This window comes from Durio zibethinus, chromosome 4 (genome assembly GCF_047325235.1).
Source record: "Durio zibethinus cultivar Kanyao isolate XHJ-2024 chromosome 4, ASM4732523v1, whole genome shotgun sequence".
Classification (NCBI taxonomy): Eukaryota; Viridiplantae; Streptophyta; class Magnoliopsida; order Malvales; family Malvaceae; genus Durio; species Durio zibethinus.
The window spans coordinates 16,147,354-16,169,068 of record NC_143165.1 but is presented as its reverse complement, the minus strand read 5'-3'; the positions used below and the strand labels follow the sequence as shown (position 1 = coordinate 16,169,068).

At 31.5% G+C, this 21,715-nt stretch overlaps 1 long non-coding RNA gene and 1 pseudogene across 1 annotated transcript; one reads left to right on the top strand and one right to left on the bottom strand.

The window, feature by feature from the left end:
• Positions 1 to 280: 280 nt before the first annotated feature.
• Positions 281 to 10,023, bottom strand: LOC111288956 (protein PAM71-homolog, chloroplastic-like; annotated as a pseudogene).
• A 4,240-nt stretch (positions 10,024 to 14,263) lies between these two features.
• On the top strand, positions 14,264 to 14,998 carry LOC149519255 (uncharacterized). Its single transcript, XR_016341267.1, has 3 exons — positions 14,264 to 14,336; positions 14,440 to 14,515; positions 14,602 to 14,998. It is a non-coding gene; the product is annotated as an uncharacterized LOC149519255 (long non-coding RNA).
• The last annotated feature ends 6,717 nt before the right edge of the window (positions 14,999 to 21,715 follow it).

The window sequence follows — 21,715 nt, the reverse complement described above, 5'->3', positions numbered from 1 at the left end:
GGCTTATAAAATAGGATTAAGTAATTGTTATATGTTCATGTAATAATTAATTAAATTATTATTTTTTTCATAAATATAATCTAAAGAGGCACTTATTAATCTTTTACTATTATTATTATTATTTTTTGGAGTTCCACCGCTCATGAATAAAATAATTTTTCTTTATAGAATATAGATATAGGCTCTGATTTTGTAAAAAAGATGAAAAGGAAATAGCATGAAGTTGATTAAATCAGAAGCACAGAACCTACTCTGCAATTGTCTATATTCCAATCTCACTTACTAAGAACCAAGCAATTACAGGATTCCGAAACATTCAAAGCATTCCAAGTCTTTTGGAGAGAAACATAAATGAGAAAAGTATAGCAACATACATGAGAGAAACATATCAATTATGGCCCCAAAATTGGCTGCAGTAGACAAAAACCATCCAAGTTGTTGATGTAATCATTGGAATGGTAATTATAAGGTTTACAATACAATATGATTACTATATGCTTAGCTTGATTCTATGCTAAATTAGTGAGAATCTCTTGTACAAACTTTTACACGGTTGAGAACACAAGAATTTCTTTTCTTGTGAGAGAAGTGAGAAAATATTTCAAACATAACCCCTTTTTCAATTGTTACAGTGGAAGATCTAGGCTCTTTTTCCTCTCATCATTTTCTCTAATGGCAAATTCTATATCAAGAGGTTGCACTGTATCGCAACAATTGCGCCGGAAACTAACCCCTTTCTGTCTCTCTAGGCTCGGTAGTCGGTTTATCTATTAGAAAACTCCAAAAAATGTGGCTGCGGCGAAAACCAGAAAAAGTGCTCCACCCAAATAGCCAACCTGATTGAAGATAAGACAATTGCAACAGAAGTCAAGAAGCAAGGCCTTGAATATCATACTAGCATAGGATAAATTTCCAGTCATACCAGTTTCTCATAAATATAGTTGCCAAGAAATGCTCCTCCTATAATTGCAATTGATGTTGCGAGTAGGTGTCCTGCAATGGCTCCACTTGCCGCACCTCATGGTAACTGAAGAGGCAAAGCAGCAGCGATCATTAAATTATTTTGAATTACATAGGATAAAAAAGTTTGAAAAAAATAATCATGAGGAATCAAGTTAGCGAAGTTGCACCTTTCCAGCACCAAGTGCAATTGTCACAATCATTGAACGGTCTCCCCATTCCCGGGAGCAATTGCAATATTTTGCATTCAGAATTATTAAAAACAACCAAAAGAGCAGACTTTCCTTTGGAGATAAAATGTTACTTTTAAAAAGGATAAAGAGACACTTACAGCAAAAAATACAAGGCTGAATGACTTCTAGACAATTTCAAGTGGATTTGAAAGCCGCTTTGACACCTGAATACATTAAAATAGAATTCTCCGTTATTTTTTTTTTCTTTTCTTTTAATACAAGAGGCATGTGAAGCAGCCCACTTATATCGTTCAACAGAAGAAAGATGATTACAAGTTCCTCAGCTTCTAAAAAGTCATCAAGTTTGGGGCCTCTTTGCCACCTTTCTTTGCCACAGTTGGAGGAAAGTCTCATGCATCTTTTATAGATTTTATGCCAAAGAACACAAGAGCTATTGCTGCATATTCTCCAATTGGCAAGGCTTCAAAATATATCAACGAAAATGGAGTCATCAGAAACTTTAGAATAGGAAATTATTAATAACTGATAGGCCGTAATCCATTATGAAAAATATAAAATTGCAAGAAGAAATGAACTTGATAATATAGTTAGTTTGAGAGTTCATGTATCATGAATATCTCAGACTGGAGGAAATAACATTGGTTACAGCTGTGTTGTGGATTTAAAGCATAGAAAACTGGGAAAAGTATCTAAAACTATATGCGCATGGCTGAAACACATGGTTGAATTAAATTAAATTCAGGGATGTGTTTATATCTGCCAAACGATACAACACAAAATCAACATACATTTTAGTGTCGGTAATACTTAATAGTAGCTAGAGTGCTCATGTTGTTGATCTGAATAAATCATCAAAGAGAAGCAATGTCTCAGATGATGAGACATGGTAGATGCAAGGAATAAGAACTTACTGGTCGGGAATTGAGCTGGAACTGATTGAAAGATCCGTCCAATTACTACCAACAAGATTGTCATAAGAGAAAGAGCACCCATTGACCCCAACAGAACCTTTCCAATGATTTAATAAATGTTAAAAACATATTCGGTCCAAGAAAGTAAAAGATTTATCAGTCCAAGAACCAGAGAATATGAAATAAAATCTGCAATATATACCCAAACTAACAAAAGGAAAAAGCATCTTCAAGGATATTACAATATTATTGTATGTGTTAGTCAATGAAGATACTCATCACAAGTATGTGTCGTGGAACCAACGCCATTGAAATAAATTAGAAATTGAACCATGATAACATTAGGATTGTAATTAAGTTGTTTAAAGGATGAAACATTGGTCATTACAAACCAATGAGTGTTTCACCATTGCAATCCACAATGAGAAGGAAGGCAAGAATTTTATAGCATTTTAACATATGGTAACTGTGCTTTAATTGTTAATATTACCGACATTTCTTTATGTATCAAAGTTTTTAATGTAAGCCGTAAAAATAACAATAGCTTAAAGAAGTGGAAGCTTAACTTCAAGTTTTGTTGCAACAGAAATGACTAGTTCTTGTTTTCCAAAAGAGAAAGGGAAAAATTAAATACCAAATTTATATTCATTTGAAAACTTCAATTAAAACAACAATAATATATAGAAAAAAGAGTGAGAACCTAATGCAAGAGAGAGAGAGAGAGAGAGAGAGAGAGAGAGAGAGGGAACATACCAGTCCCTTCTCATATTGCATGGTCAAGGGTGCAGCAATAAAAAATGACTGATCAAGAGATGAAAAATATAACTTAATCTCAGGTAAGGTTTCTAAAGGCACTATCGCGAGCTTAAGAGAGTAATGAAATTTCTTAGATTCAATAGTGTCAGTTCCAGAAGTGTCAGATCGATTCAGTCAAACATGCAATTAAATGGAGCAATAGGCCACGAAAAAAGAAAGATAGACAGGGCAGCAAATGTTGATTGATAAAACAACTATAAGCCTTTTTCAAACTTCTTGGTTTCCACAACATGAACTTTCGTTCTTAATCCATCATTAGTAGGATGATCATTCTACTCTATTTTGGATCAGATGTTTAGTTTAAAAAGAATGATAGGAGATTCTTTCGTTTCCTCACAGTGTTTCAAAGAAATGCCTCCAAAATGCAGCACTATTGAGCAGTGATTAATTCTGGTTCAAACGACAAAATATCTTGGATATTTAACTGGTGAGCTCACCTTATAAGGAATTTAATGGATCTAATTCTAATGTAGTGTGGATGCCAAGTCAATGATATATGCATGGACTGCCGAAATTTAAAAATCTTTGTTTTGGTAAATGTGCTATCTTGGTTAATCAGAGTTAACGCCCTTCCTCTTAGTGGAATTATCCAATAGTTTAAGCCTTAGACTAAAACCAAACTGATTGAGACAGATAATATCAGTTAGAAGCTCAGCAAAGGAAGAACTTACCGATAACTCAAACGAAAGGGAAGAACTTATCAGAAGGGGTAGATGAAGAGACATGTGTAGTTGGTATGACACAATTTAAACTAAGATTGATGGCTTAAATCAAGGAAAGAAAAAAGGGATCAAGAACTCATGAAGGTATTTATGATAGTTAGTTACCTTGTCTCCAATTTCAGAAACAAATATTAATGTGAAGGCAGCAGTCAAGCCTGAATTTGCAATTGCTGCTAAGAGTGATGAAGATCCACTTTTTGCAAAGGCAATCAGTGAAAACACAAAAGCACATCCCAATAACACGATGTTAATGGAGACATAATAAGGAATTTGATTAGCAAGCTTCACACTGCAAAAGAATAAAAGATATGTACATCGATAAAGACTGATAGTACGGTGGCATTTCATATGAAAATCAAAAAGCATATGATACATAAGACATCAAACTCGAACCTGACTTCATCTGAATAAACTTTCGAGCATTGTAAAGTAGCTTTCAAGAGTAATTCTTGTAGAAAAGAAGCCTAAGCTTATCTAATTTTGTGGAAAAACTAAAAAATAAAATTATGTGAAAACTAAGAGTAAACTGAATGTATATTGAAAAACTGCATATAAAGAATTATACAAGCACCTTATGTTTATATACAATTAGTTAGTGGGTAAACTAGAAAACAAAATCTTCTTAAAAACTGATCCATAATTGAGAGATTGTCTATCCTAATTTTTTGTCCTTAATTCTAGAGATACAAATATAAATATACAGATTACAAGATTACAACCAGCTATAATAAGTGTTTTCCCACACTCTCTTTTAAGCTGGTGAACAGGTGTTTTCCATTCCCAGCTTAGAAATAATTTCTTGAAATGTTGCACTGCTGAGACCTTTAGTCAACACATTTGTAAGTTGACCCTTGGTTGATACATACGGTGTACAAATCAACCCACTGTCTAGTTTTTCCTTTATGAAATGTTGGTCTACTTCAATGTGTTTTGTTTTATTATATTGCACAAAATTGTGTACAATGCTTATTGCAGACTTTTTATCATAGTAGAGTCTCATTGGTCCATCTCACTTGATCTTCAAGTCTTCTAAGATAATCTTTAACCATAGTAGTTCACTAATTCCTTGAGCCATTGTTGTGAACTCTACTTTAGCACTTGATCTTGCCACCACATTCTGTTTTGTACTCATCCAAGTTACAAGATTACCATCACTACAGGGGATTAAGTTTTTAGTGGTTTTTTTTTTTTAAAAAAAGATTAGCGGTGTTTGCCAAAAACGCCACTAAGAGTGTCAGCTATACCTGCATTAGGGAAAGTAGTGGTGTTTTTAGAAAATTACCAATAACTTAGTGGCGTTTGCTTTCAAAAACATTGCTAAATGCTAAATTTAGCAATGTTTATAGTAGAGAATCCCACTGAATTTAGCGGCATTTATAGTAGAAAGTGTTGCTACATTTTTGCATTTAGCGCCGCTTTTAGGCACAAACGCCTCTAAATTAACAAAATTTATTTAAAATTTTTTTTAATATTGATTATTATCATTAAATAAAAAAATATTAAAAGAAATAAAAACAAATTTAAATTAATAAACTGAATATTATAAATACATAATTTATTCAAATATGGATGGAACACAAAGTTTAATACATAGAATAACATTCAAATTATTTTAGTACATTAACCAAAAATCTAAAATGTATGGAATTGATGATTGCATAGATTTGGAACAAATACATTTGATGAAAGATTTTTCCCATCTTGGTCACAGCGTGCTTAAGAACCTATTAAATAAAGTAATACAAGATTTAACGCTTAATAATAAGCTATTTTTTATATTACAAAAATATAAATAGTTACTAAATAAAATACCTGAGTTGGTGAACCACTTAGATTAGTTCCTGAAAATTGTTGTTACACAAAATTCATAAAAGTGTCGAATCGATCATGCAACTGTTGAAATATTGCACGTTCTTGTTCCATTCTAACATGTTCTTCTTCAATTTTAACATGCTTCTGTTTAATTGTAACATGCTCCTATTCTCTTTTTACTTCAATTTACTCGAAATGTTGTTGCATAGTTTGCAATTCTTCTCTCAATATAGAGATATCTCACAAAGACTGATTTGTTAAGAATGTATTGATGAGAGCTACGTCTATAGTAGCTAGATGGTGTTAGACCCAATCTAAGGCCTCAAACCCATCTATGTCTTTCTTTTTCAGAAACTTCAATGAAAATCCAATTTTTCAATTCTTACATATTGATAGAACCATCAGATGCTACTTTAATCTCAACAATCATTTTTTTTTTCACTTTCTCCTGTAAATTAATTAATAAAACTATCAAGTTTAATAATTAATTTATAATATATTTAAAATAGTAAATATTTACTTTCTCTATAAAATGAATCCAACAAATTACTACAATTTCTTATGTTTTGACATTTAGGTAAGATCCGTCTTTTTTGTGTAAGTTAATCGAAAAAGTTTTACACATCCAATTTTTTCGTCCATCTCAATCTCTTACATAAAAACACATATTATTATTAAACACATATCCACTGCAACTTATTTATGCATATCAATTGTAGAAACTAAGTTCAATCATTTAGACAAATTTAATATCATTCAAACTATTAAAACAGAATAATAATAGTAAATTTACATTTTTGCCTTTTAATGACACAAAAAATCTTAAACAGAGGTAAATAGAAACTTTTCACACATATCAATTGTGAAAACCAAGTTTAATCATTCGGACAAGTTTAATATTGTGTATTGAAGCTATTTAAACAATTACAATAGCACAATAATAGCAATTTTGCTTTTTTAACTTTTAACAGCATAAAAAGTCTTAAATAGACATAAACGATAACTTTTTCATATATTTCAACTGTGGAAACCAAGTTCAATCATTTGGACAAGTTTAATATCATGTATTGAAGCCATCCAAATTGTTAAAATAGAACAATAATAGTAAATTTACATTTTTACCTTTTAATGACATAAAAAAAAATCTTAAACAAAGATAAACAGTAACTTTTTCACACATATCAACTGTGAAATCAAGTTCAATCATTCGAACAAGTTTAATATCCTGCATTGAAGCTATCCAAACTATTAAAATAGCACAATGATAGCAATTTTGTATGTTTGCCTTTTAATGGCATAAAAAATCTTAAATAGACGTAAACGATAACTTTTTCACATATTTCAACTGTGGAAGTCAAGTTCAATCATTCGAACAAGTTTAATATCTTATATTGAAACTATCAAAATTGTTAAAATAGAACAACTATAGCAATTTTGCTTTTTTGCCTTTTAATGGTAAAAAAAGTCTTAAACAGATATAAACACCAACTTTTTCACACATATCAATCATAGAAACCAAGTTTAATCATTCGGACAAGTTAATATCATGTATTGAATCTATCCAAACTTTAAAATAGCACAATAATAGCAATTTTGCATTTTTACCTTTTAATGGCACAAAAATCTTAAACAAACGTAAATGGTAGTTTTTCATACATATCAATTGTGGAAACCAAGTTCAATCATTTGAACAAGTTTAATATCATGTATTAAAGCCATCTAAACTATAAAATACAACAATAATAGTAAATTTGTATTTTTGCCTTTTAACGACATGAAAAAATCCCATTCAATTTTTTGTAAGTGATTATTCAAGGTATTTTTGGCCAGAAATGCATTGAATAACCCCATTCAATTTTCTGTAAGGGATTATTCAATGCATTTTTTGGCCAAAAACGCCTTGAATAATCCAAAAAAAATGAGAGAGGATTGTTGAAAGCGTTTTTGGTAGAAAATGCATGAAATAATCCCCTCTTAAATAATCCCTTCCAAAGGGGATTATTCTTAGTTTAAATAAGACTTTTCAATTATAAAAAAATTGGAGTAGCTCAATTGGTTAAAGTATATGGTTGTTAACCATAAGATGATAGTTTTGATCCTCCTTTTAACACTTTTTGTGTTTTCCAATAGGTTATTTCAGGTGTTTTTTTTATCCAAAATCGCATTCAATAATCCCCTCCCATTTTTTATGGGGATTATTCAAAGTATTTTTTACCAAAAAACATCTTGAATAATCTCTTACCAAAAATTGAATGGGATTATTCATGGTGTTTCTAGCCAAAAATGTCATAAATAATCCCCTTCAATTAAAAGTTGAAGGAGATTATTTAAGATATTTTTTGTCAAAAAGGCCTTCAATAATCCCTTCCAATTTTTTTTGGGGATTATTCAAGGTATTTTTGTTTAAAAATGCCTTCCATAAAAATTGAAGGAGATTATTGAAGGCATTTTTCATACCAAATGCCATTTATAAACAAAATATTTTACCAGTAGAAACTGACAACTCATTTGCATTCAATTCCAGACATGCTTTTCAAAATAGTATTGACTATTTCATAATTTTTTAGTTAGGGCAAATTTGAAAATAATGCTACTTTTTCCCCTGAAATCCTAGAATACCATAAAGAGAGGTAAGTTTTTTATTCGGAGACATTAGGTACTATTGGGAATCAATCAGTTTTCTTTGAAATAATATTACCTTGAATCAAACGTTGGAATCAAACACCAACAGTAAGATTTCGGGAGAAAATGTTTGGATTCCCCTGAACCAAATGCCCCCTGAATTTTTTTTAACTTTGTAGATTTGCATTTAGCAGCATTTACATAATCCATGCATGATTTAATTTTATGTGTTATAATTCAAGAGGAATTAAAACCATCTCATTATCTGTTTATTTATTGTATATACCAATAATTATTTATAAACACTTAAAATCAATTGATTTGTGATCATTATTAAGTTACACTCATGGAATTGAGAAAATTTAATCATCAACAATAAAATAGAGAGTCCAAAGTTGTTTATAAATTGATAAAATTTATAATTTTAACATTTTTTTATTAATTTATTGCTTTTATATATCTTTTATATTAGTAATAAATATAACAGGATACCTCAAATTAAAAAAATATAATTTTAATAGATTTCTCATAATCAAATAGTAAGATCAGATCTTTGATGGTAAAGCTCTTCACGCCAAAACAAAGTAAGTCATTGGTAACGTACCATTGGCACCATTGTAAGATTAGGTAGAATTTTGGCATTTAATTGATATATTGAATTTTAGAATTACAATAACATTGACCACGACAACGTGATTGGGTTGAATTTTGGCGTTGAATTTTAGAATTTCACTAGCATTGACCACGGCAATGCAAAGTAGTGAGATTGCGTTGAACCTTGGCATTTAGTTAGAATTGAATTTTGAAATCAAATTAGATTCACCACGGCAATTCAGGGTAAATTAACAAAATTTTTGCGTGACCATTGCCACCATGGCAATGATGAGATTAGCATTAACTTTTGGAATTAAATTAGCGGCAATGCATGGTAAGTTACCAAGAATTTCGAGATTATCATTGCCATCATATCAATTTATTGTAAAAAAATTGTCTATCTTAGCATAAATTAACCCTAGCAATATTCACCAAGGATATCACCACCTTGGCATAGATTAAACTATGATAACTTAAAACCCTGGGTGAATAAAAAAATGTGATGTGACGATTGCCGATCTAGGCACACCTAACTGAGAATGCTATTTTTTGCTTTGACTCCACATGGGAGCGTCTATCTTGTCTGAAGTATTAGACTAGTTGTGGGGAGACAGAATGATGTAAAATATTGGGATAGGGGCATTTTGGTCTTTTAACCTCAACCAAGGTAAACAAACAACTTGGTGGAACACCACCTCCAACCTTCCCTGACAAGCTCAGGCGTGATCTCCCCCAGTAGTCTCACCTTAGACAATTGACCCTGGACGTATGTCATCCATGCGCCAAAACGAACGGTACTACTTTAGGCCGACCACACTCATTGGAGAGTGTCAATCACGTCTCTCTTTCTCTCATATCAAGTATTGTCTGCAAGGTAACAATAAGCCTCTCATTTTCACTCTCATTCCCTTAACCTTTGCTTTCTGTTAACCTTCTCCTAAAACTGATTTGAGTATCGTGAGCAAATGCAGGACCAACCGCCGACTTCTCTCAACTTGTTTTCTTCCTCTTTTAGGTGCCCACCCTTTAATTCATTCCCGAGACACAATGTCGTATCTTAATTCGTTAAATCTACAAGTGAATTGACAGGAAAGTTCTATTTAATAATTTTTCTTCTTTTTTTTTGAAGGAAAATAAGAAATTACTGCATTAAATGGATATTAGAACTAACCACATCCTGAATAAAGGAGGGACACACCCCTCCCATATCACAGAGGAGCTAGCTTCCAAAGCATATCTCGCTAACATATGAGCCACACGATTCCTTTCTCTTTTAATATGTTCCACCCTACACGAGCTGAAAAGCCTACAGTTTAGCCGTAAATCACCCAATATGTGTCCTGTAGCTGAGAAATCATCATCCCAGGTTTGAAAACCCCTTATAACCTCCATAGCATCACCTTCAATGATCACATCATTTAACTTTATGTCTTTCGCCACATGAATGGTTTCCCCAGCAGCAAGGGTCTCCACCACTTCTGGGTTGTTTGTATGGTTTACTCTAGCTAGCTATAACAGCCCTCGTAAACCTTCTCCTATCATCCCTTGCAACAAGGATTTAAATAACGGTTTGATAGCGGAATAACGGTCGTAAAATTACGGTAACGTTGCCCTCCACCACCGTTAATAGATAAAAAGCGATTGAAAAATTTATTCACAGCAAAAACGGAGAGTAACGGCCGCAAAATAACGGCGTAATGGGCAATAGCGACAATAACGGACCGTTATTGTCGTTATTCCGTTTTTCTACTCACGGATTTAATAGTTCCGTTATTGCCGCTGTTCCGTTTTTCTACTCACGGATTTAATAGTTCTAACAAAAAAAAAATTTTAAGCCTGCAGAATAAAACAACAAACCTGCAAAAGTAAAAGTAAAAGCCAAATCAAAAAATAAAGCTCATAGTCTCAGATCTTTATCATCAAAATAAATTTTAAAATGAGCTAAAAAACAGATCAATTATTTCAAGTTTCAACTTTCAACCATTCAATCGGTATTTTCGACATTTAAATTCAAATCAACCTCAAGTTTTCAATCAACATTCAAGATCAAATAAGGTAAGAAAAGAAAGTTAAATTACCTTTTTTTTTTTTGTAAAATTTTTGTAAAATGATCTGTTGTGTCTTGTGAGAGTTTGAAAGATGAATGAGATATCTGTAGATACAAGGCAAGTTAGCAAGTGATAGTGATAAAGGGATGTGAGAGAAAATAAGAAATGAAAAAAATAAGAAATAAGAAAAAAATTTTGGAAAGCCAGAGAAGGCAAGACGAAGAAGAAGATGAATAGAAGAAGGTAGCGTTTCTAGAAGGGTTTGCCGTTTGCTAGAAAGAATTAAACAAATTTGATATATTAGGCACGTGGGGAGAGATTGGATGGGGTGGGGAGGATTGGGTGTGGTGGGGCGTTGGGGGGAAAGTGGGGAGGGATTGGGTGTGGTGGGATGTTGGGGGGGAAGGTGGAGAGGGATTGATGGGGGTGGGGAGGGATTGGGTGTGGTAGGGTGTTTGAAGGGTGGGATTGAATTTTTTTATTTAATTTTATAATTAATTTTTAAAAATTTTTTAGATAAAATTTAATTAGTGGTTTTGAAAATTTATAATTAAAAAAAAAGATTAATAATTTAATATAATATATAGATATTTTAAATGAAAAATTTTGATAAATTTTTTTGTATAAGTTAGATGAAAAATAATTAAAATTAAATATTATATTTTGATTGTGTTATATATTAATTTATAATTTTGTATATGAATTTTAATTTTTTTGTTGTTTTGATATTTATATTATTGTCAATTCTTTTAATATTATATTAATTCTTGTTATTTTTGTGTAATTATTGAAGATTGTATTTATTATATAATTATTAAAAGTTGTTTGTGATAAAAAAAAAAGTTTATATTAATTAGTGTATCAAAAAAATTAAGTTACTTAACAAATTTAGCATTTTATGATCTATTACTCTTATTAAGAATAAAAACTAAAAAATAAAAAATATAGGTTTGAAAATTTTATTAAAATATAAGTTTGAAAACTTTTAATTTATGAAATTTTTTTTAGATAAAAACTAATTAGAGGGATTGAAGATTTATAATTAAAAAAAATAAGAGATTAATAATTTAATATGATATACATAGAGATTGTAGATGAAAATTATTGATAAATTTTTTATATAAGTTAGACAAAAATTAATTAAAATTAAATATTATATTTTGATTGTGTTAGTTATTAATTTATAATTTTGTATATGAAATTTAATAATTTTTTTTGTTGTTTTGATATTTATATTGTTGTCAATTCTTTTGATATTAGATTAATTCTTATTATTTTTGTGTAATTATTGAAGATTGTATTTATTATATAATTATTTGAAGTTATTTGTGATAAAAAAATTAATATCAATTAGTGCATCAAAAAGATTAAGTTATTTAATAATATTCTTAAGATTAAAAACTAAAAATTAAAAAATTTCGCGTAAAATCAATTTTTAATGATGTAATAAGTAATATTAATATTTCTAAATATAAGTTTATTTTATTTTTATACAAAATAGTAAGTATGCCACCACATGAAGAGTTCCCGAGTAAAGGAGTAGAGGGCGCGCCAAGTGATGATATAGGTTGGCATTTTGGAACACCTGTGCCAAATACAAGAGGAAATGTTTCATGTAAACTTTGTGGTAAAGTTGTAAAAGAAGGAATAACACGTTTCAAAGAACACATTGCTCATAAAACTGGCAATGTTGCACTATGCCCCAACGTTACTGGTATGTTATGTTTTTTTAATTTCTTTGAAAATATTATTTTTAATTTCTTAATAAAAATTATAAAATTACATAAGCATGTGCAACTAATTTTCTTTTTTTCTTTAACTATATTATTAATAGGTATAGTAAGAGAAAGTATAATGAAACTCCTTCAAGAAAGCAAATAAAAAAAAGCTGACAATAAAAGGAGAAAAAATGAATTTTTATCACAGTTAAGTGGGGAAGATGATTATGAAGGATTTATTGATGAAGACATTGCTACTAGACAAGCCGTGCGAGATAGTATCCAATCACAACATGAGTGGCACAGAAGATAAGAATTCAGACAAAGAACTAATGGTTGGAGTAACATATATGAAAAAGGACGAAGCTCTCATGTTCAGTTGCTGAATATTTTGAAGAAAGAACAAAGAAATCAACTCCAAATGAGTCTGAATTTTCATTAAGGGGAGCTATTCTTGAATTGGTTAGAAGTAAAAGTTCAAGACAACCAAAAGTAAGTGATTCATTTCTAAAGACATTAAGAAGAAAAATGGGTGAATCAGTATCAAAATTTTTGATATATGATCGACTTCCTTTTTAATTAGCAAATTCCCCATGGTTGCATAATTTGATTTTTGTGGTAGCAGAAGTTGGCCAACATGTAAGACTTCCAACACCTTATGAGGTCTCAGATGTGTATTTAGAGTCTGAATATCAACAAGTTCATGAATGGGTTAATGGATTAAAAGCTTATTGGAATGAATTGGGTGTCACTTTGATGTGTGATGGTTAGACCAATAGTTTGAATCAAATGCATATCATTAATTTCCTTGTTTACTGTGGTAAAGGGACTATTTTTTGAAAATCTATAGATGTCTCAAGTGGTCGTAGTAGAGATATAAACTTTTACTACAGATTATTAGATGAAGTTGTGGAAAAAATTGGAGAAAAATATATTGTTCAAATAGTCACTGATAATGAGGCAGCACTTAAGGCCGCAAGAAAAAGACTAATGGAGAAGAGAAAATATTTGTATTGGACAGCATGTTCAGCTCATTGTTTGGACTTATGCCTTGAAGATATTGGGAGGAAAAAAAATGTGGCAAAGGTTTTGGATGATGCAAAGAAAGTGACTTGTTTTATATACAATCACATTTTGACTGTTAATTTGATGAAGAAATATACACAAGGGAAGCAAATACTTCGTCTTGCGCTTACCTGATTTGCCACTCATTTCATACAATTAGAAGAAATAATGAGGCAAAAGCAAAGTTTGAGAGAGATGTTCAATTCAAAGGTTAGTACTTAGTAATTAGTACAACTATTTAAATCTAGCATCTTTTTATGATATTATTGTTTTAAAATATTAATTTAAAATATATTACTCTAAAAATTTATTGATGAATATATAGGAATTTAAAGATTCAAAATGGGGACAACAAAAATCAGGACCTGCTTATGAAGTCAAAAAAATCATTTTGGAAAAAGATTTTTGGAAAAAAGCAAGCGATATAATAAAAGTTTATGGGCCTTTGGTAAAAGTGTTGCGCCTTGTAGATGGTGATGAAAAACCAATAATGGGCTTTATTTACAAGGCTGTGGATAAAGCTAAACAAGCAATTCAACAAACTCGTAATTATTCTGCTGAATATGAAAAGATTATTGACAATAGATGGAGTTTCATGCACTTTGACTTGTATTCAGCTGGTAAGTAAACCAAGAATATAGATGGTATTTAAAAAATATGCTTATTTTTTATACTTAAATTGCTTATATATTTATTTTTTATTACTTTAATATAATATTGTTATAAATTATGTTTAGGTTACTATCTAAATCCACAATTTCAATTTGGAGTGGAACATTCTTCAAATGTATTTAAGGAAACATTAGAAGGTATAAAAGTAGTTATTGAAAGATTAGAACTTTCGATAGATACTCAAATCAGAATGATTAATCAGGTTAGTATTTAATATTATTTTATAACTTTAACATTTGTTTTATGTATTAAAATTAAATTATTTTTTATTTATTCATTTATTATTGTATTTTCAATCGATGTAGTTGTTATTATTTCGAGACAAGCATGAAACATTTGGTAGTCCACAAGCACAAAGAGCTTGAAAGCAAATGAATCCAGGTAAATAGTAAGTTAAATAATTATAATTTATTTATATTATTTAATTGTATAGCCCATTGAAATTTAATTTAAATAATTTTATACAGCTGAGTGGTGGATGATATATGGCACTTGTGTTCCTGAATTACAAAAACTAGCAATCAAAGTGCTTAGTCAAACAACATCTGCATTAAATTGTGAACGTAATTGGAGCACATTTAGCTATATTCACACCAAAGCAAGAAATAGATTGAAGTTTGAAAGACTCCAAAAACTTGTATATACCTATTATAACATGAGGTTGAAGATGAGACATCAGAAATGAATGAGCATTGATGAAATAAATAATAGTTTTAATCCTATTAGCCTTGACCATATTTTTGAAGATGATGATCCACTAATAGAATGGTTGCAAGAGAAAGAAAATCCTCTATTAGATGGTCAAAACTCTGATTGGTTACCTGCAGATAATTCTGATAATGAAATGAATGTTAGACGATCATGTCAATCTCAAGAAAGGAATGTGTCTCATTCAAGTTCAAGTCCAACACTAAGTCAGAGTGATGATGGTGGTGGTTTAAGTCCAGATGATGATGGTGATGAAGATGGTGATGGAGATGATGATGGCGATGGTGCGAATTTTGGTGATAATATGGATGCAAATCAACCTTACAGCCTACTTGGAAGGAGAATTTGGGGTTGCTGCTATTGGTGGACTTTTTATTAATATGGCAGAATACGGAGGAAATCCATTTGCTGAATCTAGTGAGGGCCAAAGTGCACGTACAACTCGATCAAAAGGAAAAGCGAAGAAGCACCACTATGAAATTTCTAGAGGTTCTTCATCTTCAGGTGAGAGACCAAATTTTAGTAACTTTAAGTATAGTGAATCATCTGCTAGTACTCAAAGACATTACTATCCACCAGAACAACATAATTTTTAACCTCCTCATGGTTATCCACTTCCATATGGTTATTATTCACCTTAAATGTATCCTCCACCTCCTCAAATATATCCTCCACCTCAAATGTATCAGTTACCACAAATATACCCTCCATCATAAATGTATCATCCTCAAATATATCCTCCACCTCAAATGTATCAAGAACAAAGGTCTCAGGGATGGAGATGGAGTCAACTTGGCTCTTAAAGTGAAGATAGAGAATCTGATCCTCCTTGTCATTCTACCATGTGGTAAATTTGAAATATGTATTAATAATTGTAGTTGATGGAATTTGAATTTATTATATTTTTAAGTTTGTAATTTCATTAAATTAAATGCTTGGTATTTAACATATTATATTTTGTTAATATTTGATTTGTCTAGAATTAATATTGAATATAAACTTGGCCAAGAAAAATTTTATGGATAAACCAAATATGAATGCTTTTTATAATCTAAATAAAATTGTGAATAACTTTTTTAGAAAATAAAAAACATAGAGTGTCATAAACTATTTTTAAAATCATTGAATAAGAGTTTTTATAATTATAATTATAATTATTACATTTTATAATAAATTGTGCAAAAAAAAAAAATTTCACGACCGTGATAACCGCAGTGACAGCAATTATCTCCGTTATATCTGAAAATGTGACAAATGCTACGTGACCGAAAACGAGACCGCGACCGCTATTTAAATCCCTGGCTTGCAACAACTTCAATGCTTCCCACACCTTTTGTCTCACTCACTGCCCCATCAAAGTTGATTTTTACATATCCCTGGGATGGTGGTTCCCAGTCCCCATAAGGCCACTGGTGCATACCTTCGATTTCATTTGCAAGCTTGAAAACCTTTAGATAGCTCCTAGCAAATTCGACTACCATATATGGTATTCGTAGCTCACCTTCTTTGACAGCCAGATTTTTGCTATGCCACACAGCCCAGGTGAGAATAAGTCCAAACTCTCAGGTGTTCGTATCCACTCGATCTGTCATAGTATTTATCAGCCTTTTATCCCGTGTGTTCCCTGCATCCTCCATGTAGTTGGGATGTCAACCCTACACCATATATCCTTCACATTATCGCATTTTCAAATGGCATGATTAACAGTCTCGTCATGCTGGCAACATCTTGGGCATCTTGGTGACACATCCAACCCTCTTCTTTTCAGATTATTAAATACTGGCAGGAAACCATGGTTCAGTTTCCACCCAAAGATCCTAATCTTATTTGGGGTCTTTGCTTTCCATAACATAGCCTAGGTTCTCCTTACTCTTTCTAACCGTGTACTCTCTTCCTGGTCTTGTGCTCCATCTACCAAGCTATTTCCATTCGTCAACATATGATATGCAATATGCACAAAAAACTTGCCATTTTTCTTTAAACTCCAAACTCGGATGTCAGCACGGTTTCCTCGTGCCAAAGGAATCATGCAAATCACCTGAGCATTTTCAGCCAAGAATAAAGACTTTATAAACTCCTTTCTCCATTCTATTTTATGGGTATCGATTAGGGTAGCAACTTTTGCCTTCATTCCTAATATGCTCTGGGCGCACATTTCTGGTGAGAGGGATCTGCTATCCGACATCCGATTGTCAACCCATAGATTAGCATCCATCCCATTACCCACTCTCCACCGTAGGCTTGTCTTAAGGAAATCCCTAACCATCCATATACTTTTCCACGTCATGGAAGGGTTTCTGCCCAGTCGAGTGTCAAGGAAATTACCATCAGGAAAGTATTTGTTGCAAAGCACCTTATAGACAAGTGACTCTTTGTCTTGGATCAACCACCAACCTTGTTTAGCTAAGAGTGCTTGGTTGAAAATTTCAAACTGCCTGAATCCCATACCTCTATCTCTTTTGCTCTTGCACATCCCATCCTACCAAATCTAAAAGATATTGAAAAATGATTCAAAATTAAGCTCACGTTGGGCTCAAAGTCCTAGTTTTTAGGATATAGTTGGTAGTAGATGATGGTTTTTAGGATTAGTTGGTAGTAGTTATTAAACATGGTTAAGTGATTCCTAATATTCAGTCACTTTCCTCACTTTCTTATTATCTGTTAACTGTTTTAGTTTTTTTCTCTGTTAGTAAGCCTATTAAAAGGCTGATTGAGTTTAATAAAAATGTAGAGTAATTTATTTACAATTAGCCAAATTTTATTATTTCTTGTTTAAATTTTAAAAAAACCTTTTATCTTGTTTTAATTTTAATTTTAAAAAAGCCTATCTCCCTCCCTAACAAAAGATACCTTCTTTTTATCTTGTTTAGCATTCCACTTAGGCAATAATTAAACTGTTAAGTTCTTGACAAAAATTTCTTGGAAAAAAGAAATAGCTCATGCTATATGCCGTGATCGCTTGAAGCACCACTTTTATGAAGATCTCTTTGCCTTTCAGAGATAAAGTGCAACTGCTGCACATCTTAATCTTAGACTAGATTTTGTCTTTGACATACCCGAAAGTTGCCCTTTTGTTTTTTCTTACCATAGTTGGTCGACCTAAATATTTGTTAGGATTGAGAGTCTCATGCACTTGTAGTAACTGTTGCACACTTTCTCTTCCATCCTTATTTACATTCTTACTAAAGAATATCAAAGATTTTTCCAGATTAATCTTTTAGCTTGAACCTTCTTCTTACCTTTTTAGCACATCTCTTACCGTTTTGCATTCATATTGGTTTGCCTTCAAGAATATCAAACTATTGTCGGTGAAAAATAGATGAGTGATTCGAGGCTCATTTTTGCTTGCACTAACCCCACTTATCTGAACTTTATGTTGGTGCTTACATAGAAGTACTGAAAAACCTTCTAAACATACCAAGAACGGGTATGGTGAGAGGGGATCTCCTTGTCGCAACCTTCATCTTAACCCAAAACTTTCTATAACATCACCATTGAAAATAAAAGAATAATTTACAAATGTAATACATTGCATAATAAAAGATACCCATCAATTATGAAAGCCAAGCTTATTTATCATAGCTTCTAAAAAGCCTTGCTCGATCTTATCATTTGCTTTACTCATATCGAGTTTAAGAGCAATAAATTCTTCCCTCCATTTTCTCTTCATTTTGAGTTTGTGAAACAAATCGTAGGTAATTACGACATTATCGATAGTAATCACCCAAGAATAAATCCACTTTGATTTTGACTAATACAATGAGGTAGAACATGTTTTATTTGGTTAGCTACAACTTTTGCTACAATCTTGTAGATAATATTACATAATCTTATAGGACGAAAATCAATAATTTTCCTAGGATTCTTTTCTTTAGGAATAAGGACAAGATATATACTGTTTACTTCTAAACTAGAATTCCCATTTAGAAAATATAAATAGTAATTAACCACATCACCTCTTACAATGTTTTGAAACTTCTAAAAGAAGATTGCTGGCATTTCATTAGGACCCAGAGCCTTAGTGGGGTGCATCTGTGAGATAGCTTCATATATCTCTTATGCCTTAAATTTTGCTAGTAAGAAACCATTCATTTCTGGAGTAATACTAATGTCAACCACCTTTAAGATATTCTCCACATTACTCATCCCTTGAGATCTAAATAAATTTTGAAAGTAATCTAGTACCACATTCTTCATTTCCTCATTATCTTCAATACATATACCATCTTTACCCTTTATACCTCTAATGAAATTGTTTCTCTTTTGACTAGTGGCCTATGCATGAAAGTGGGCTATTTTTTTATCCTTTTCGTGAAGCCAACTCACTCTTGCTCTCTGTGCCTAAAAAGATTCCTTATTTTCCAAGATACCACTAAGCTCCTATCGAGCTTTTTATGCTTGAGCCAATTATCATAAGTGGGGTCTATATTTTTAAGATGACCAACTCATCTTTTAGCTTTAAAATGTCTTTTTGCAAGCTATTAAACTTGACCAATACCTATTGTTAGATGGTTCACATGTGAGTAAAGAATCCTACATTATTAAAAAATAAGATTGAAATATCCCATATATACATAAAAGATCAAAAAACCCAATGGCTTAAGCTTTTGGGCTCAAGTGATGTTCAACATATATGTATAAGCTCTTTAATATGCTCTTATGAACTTGAAGTATGGTTAATCTCCCAACAAGTGCTATCAAGCCAAGATCATGAGTTCGAGTCCCAATGGTGTTATTAGGAGAAAGATTGTTGGTAGATCGTAGGTTGGCTGCATCCATCAACTTCATGTACTCGAACGTCGATATCAGAATGAAAAAAGTTTGACTTGGATATAGCAAGTATATGATAATATATAGAAGCAAAACACCCAAGTGGATGATGTATTAAGTCAACCTAGAGTTTAAGCTTGAAGGGCATTGAGAGGAGATAACGTAAGTGACATGGTTGAGTGCTATGACTGAGCCTAAAAGTTGACCGATTCAAAGCAGAATCTTCTACGTTTCTTTATATTTTGCACCTCTTCCACATAACTTTTAGTATCCCCTAATATGGGATTATAATATGAGATAGATGAAATTAAGTTGGCTACAGTGTAAAAAAGGAACATTTCAATCTAGCCCTTATTACCCAATCTTTTGTTCAATCTTTCTCTAATCAATGATCGGCCATCCATACCTCTTTTCTAAGTATACTGGATCCCCTTGAATACCAAGTCATTCAACTATACTCCTTCCATCATTGATTTAAAGCTTTTCATTTATCCCACAGCCTTGGGGTTGTCTTTCTATTTCTCATCATCACTTAAGATCTCATTGAAATCACCTAAGTAAAGCCAGGCTTTGTTCGACTGTGCAACTAAGCCTTTTCGTAGTTTTCAATATTGATGTCTCTTGCTCATTTTGGGTTCTCTATAAGAGCTTATAATCCCCAATTCAACTTTATTTTAGTTTAAGCATTCCATGTCTATATGGTTTTTGAAAAAACTTTATAGGCTAAGCTTTGCATTTGTAGACACCCAATTTGGTCCAAGCCCGGATCAATTGGGCCTGGTTCAAATAGGTAAGTCTATGTTCTTTTTTTTCTTCATTTTATTTTTTTTTTATTTTTTTTATTTTACATTTTTATTTTATTTCTATTATTATTATTTTTTTTATATATATATTTTTATTTTTTTTATCTTAGGTATTTATGTATTTATTAATATGTATATATCTTTATTTTTTTTTTCTTTTTTTTCTTGTTAATATTTATGTATATCAGATTATGTATTATCTGTTATTTAATTTTAATTTATCTGTTAATTTTTTTGATTTATCTGATTTATTTTCATTTGATTTTTTTTATTTTTTTTATTTATCTGACTGAAAATTGGATTAGGATTCAATCAGAAGAGTCCATGTTAGATTCAATGATTGAATCCCGATCCAATGAGGAATTGGGATTGATCAGAAACTCTTCTGATCAATCCCTATAAAAGGGATCCTTAGGAACAGAACAGAACATAGAAAAAAACAGTGAGGAAAGAAGCTACTGGTTGAGAGAAAATGACATATAGAAGATTTTTGAAGGCTAAGAAAAGGTTTAGAAGTGTTAGAATAGTTGTAGGAATCGAAAAAAATTTTTGGAGATTTTTGGCGAAATGTTTTTTGGAAATTTTTGAAAAATTTCCAGATTCTGGTGAACTTTTTGACGAAAGTTAAATTTTTCGGTGACAATTTCAGCTAAGTTTGAAGTTCTCGGCTAGCTGCCCAGTTTTCGATGAAGATTTCCAAAAATCGACCAACTTTTCGGTGAACTTCCGACAAAAAACCCAGATTTCGACGAAAAATTTCAAAATTCGGTGAATATTCAACCGGAGTTCTTTGACCGTTTTAGAGAGAAGGGAGAGAAAAAGAAGAAAGAGAGAGAGAGAGAGGGGAGAAGGTTTCTGTCTAAAAAACAAAGGAAACAGCCTTATATACCTCCCAAAATGACGTCATTTTTACGTTAAATAACCCAGAAGATCCGCGCGTTTTGCCAAGATCTGACCCAACTCGAGCGTCGACCCACTTTTCGACCTGCGCGTGTTTTGCCTCTCCAGCCGTTAGCCGAGTCGAGCCAACTGCCTGAGCCGTTTCTCCGAGCCATTTTTCTTCCTTGAGCTGAGCCGTTCTCCGAGCCGTTCCAGGTTTTTTTTTTAAATTTATTTATTTATTATTATTAGATTATGTTTATTTAATATTCTTTTATCTTTATTTTATTTTTATTTTTGTTTTACTTTTCTTTTTTTAATTTTTTTATTTTCACTTTTATTTTGTTATTTTCTTTAAATAAAATCAAAAAAATATTTTTGGGGAAAAGTTGAAAGTATCAATTTTCCTCGAAAATCAAAG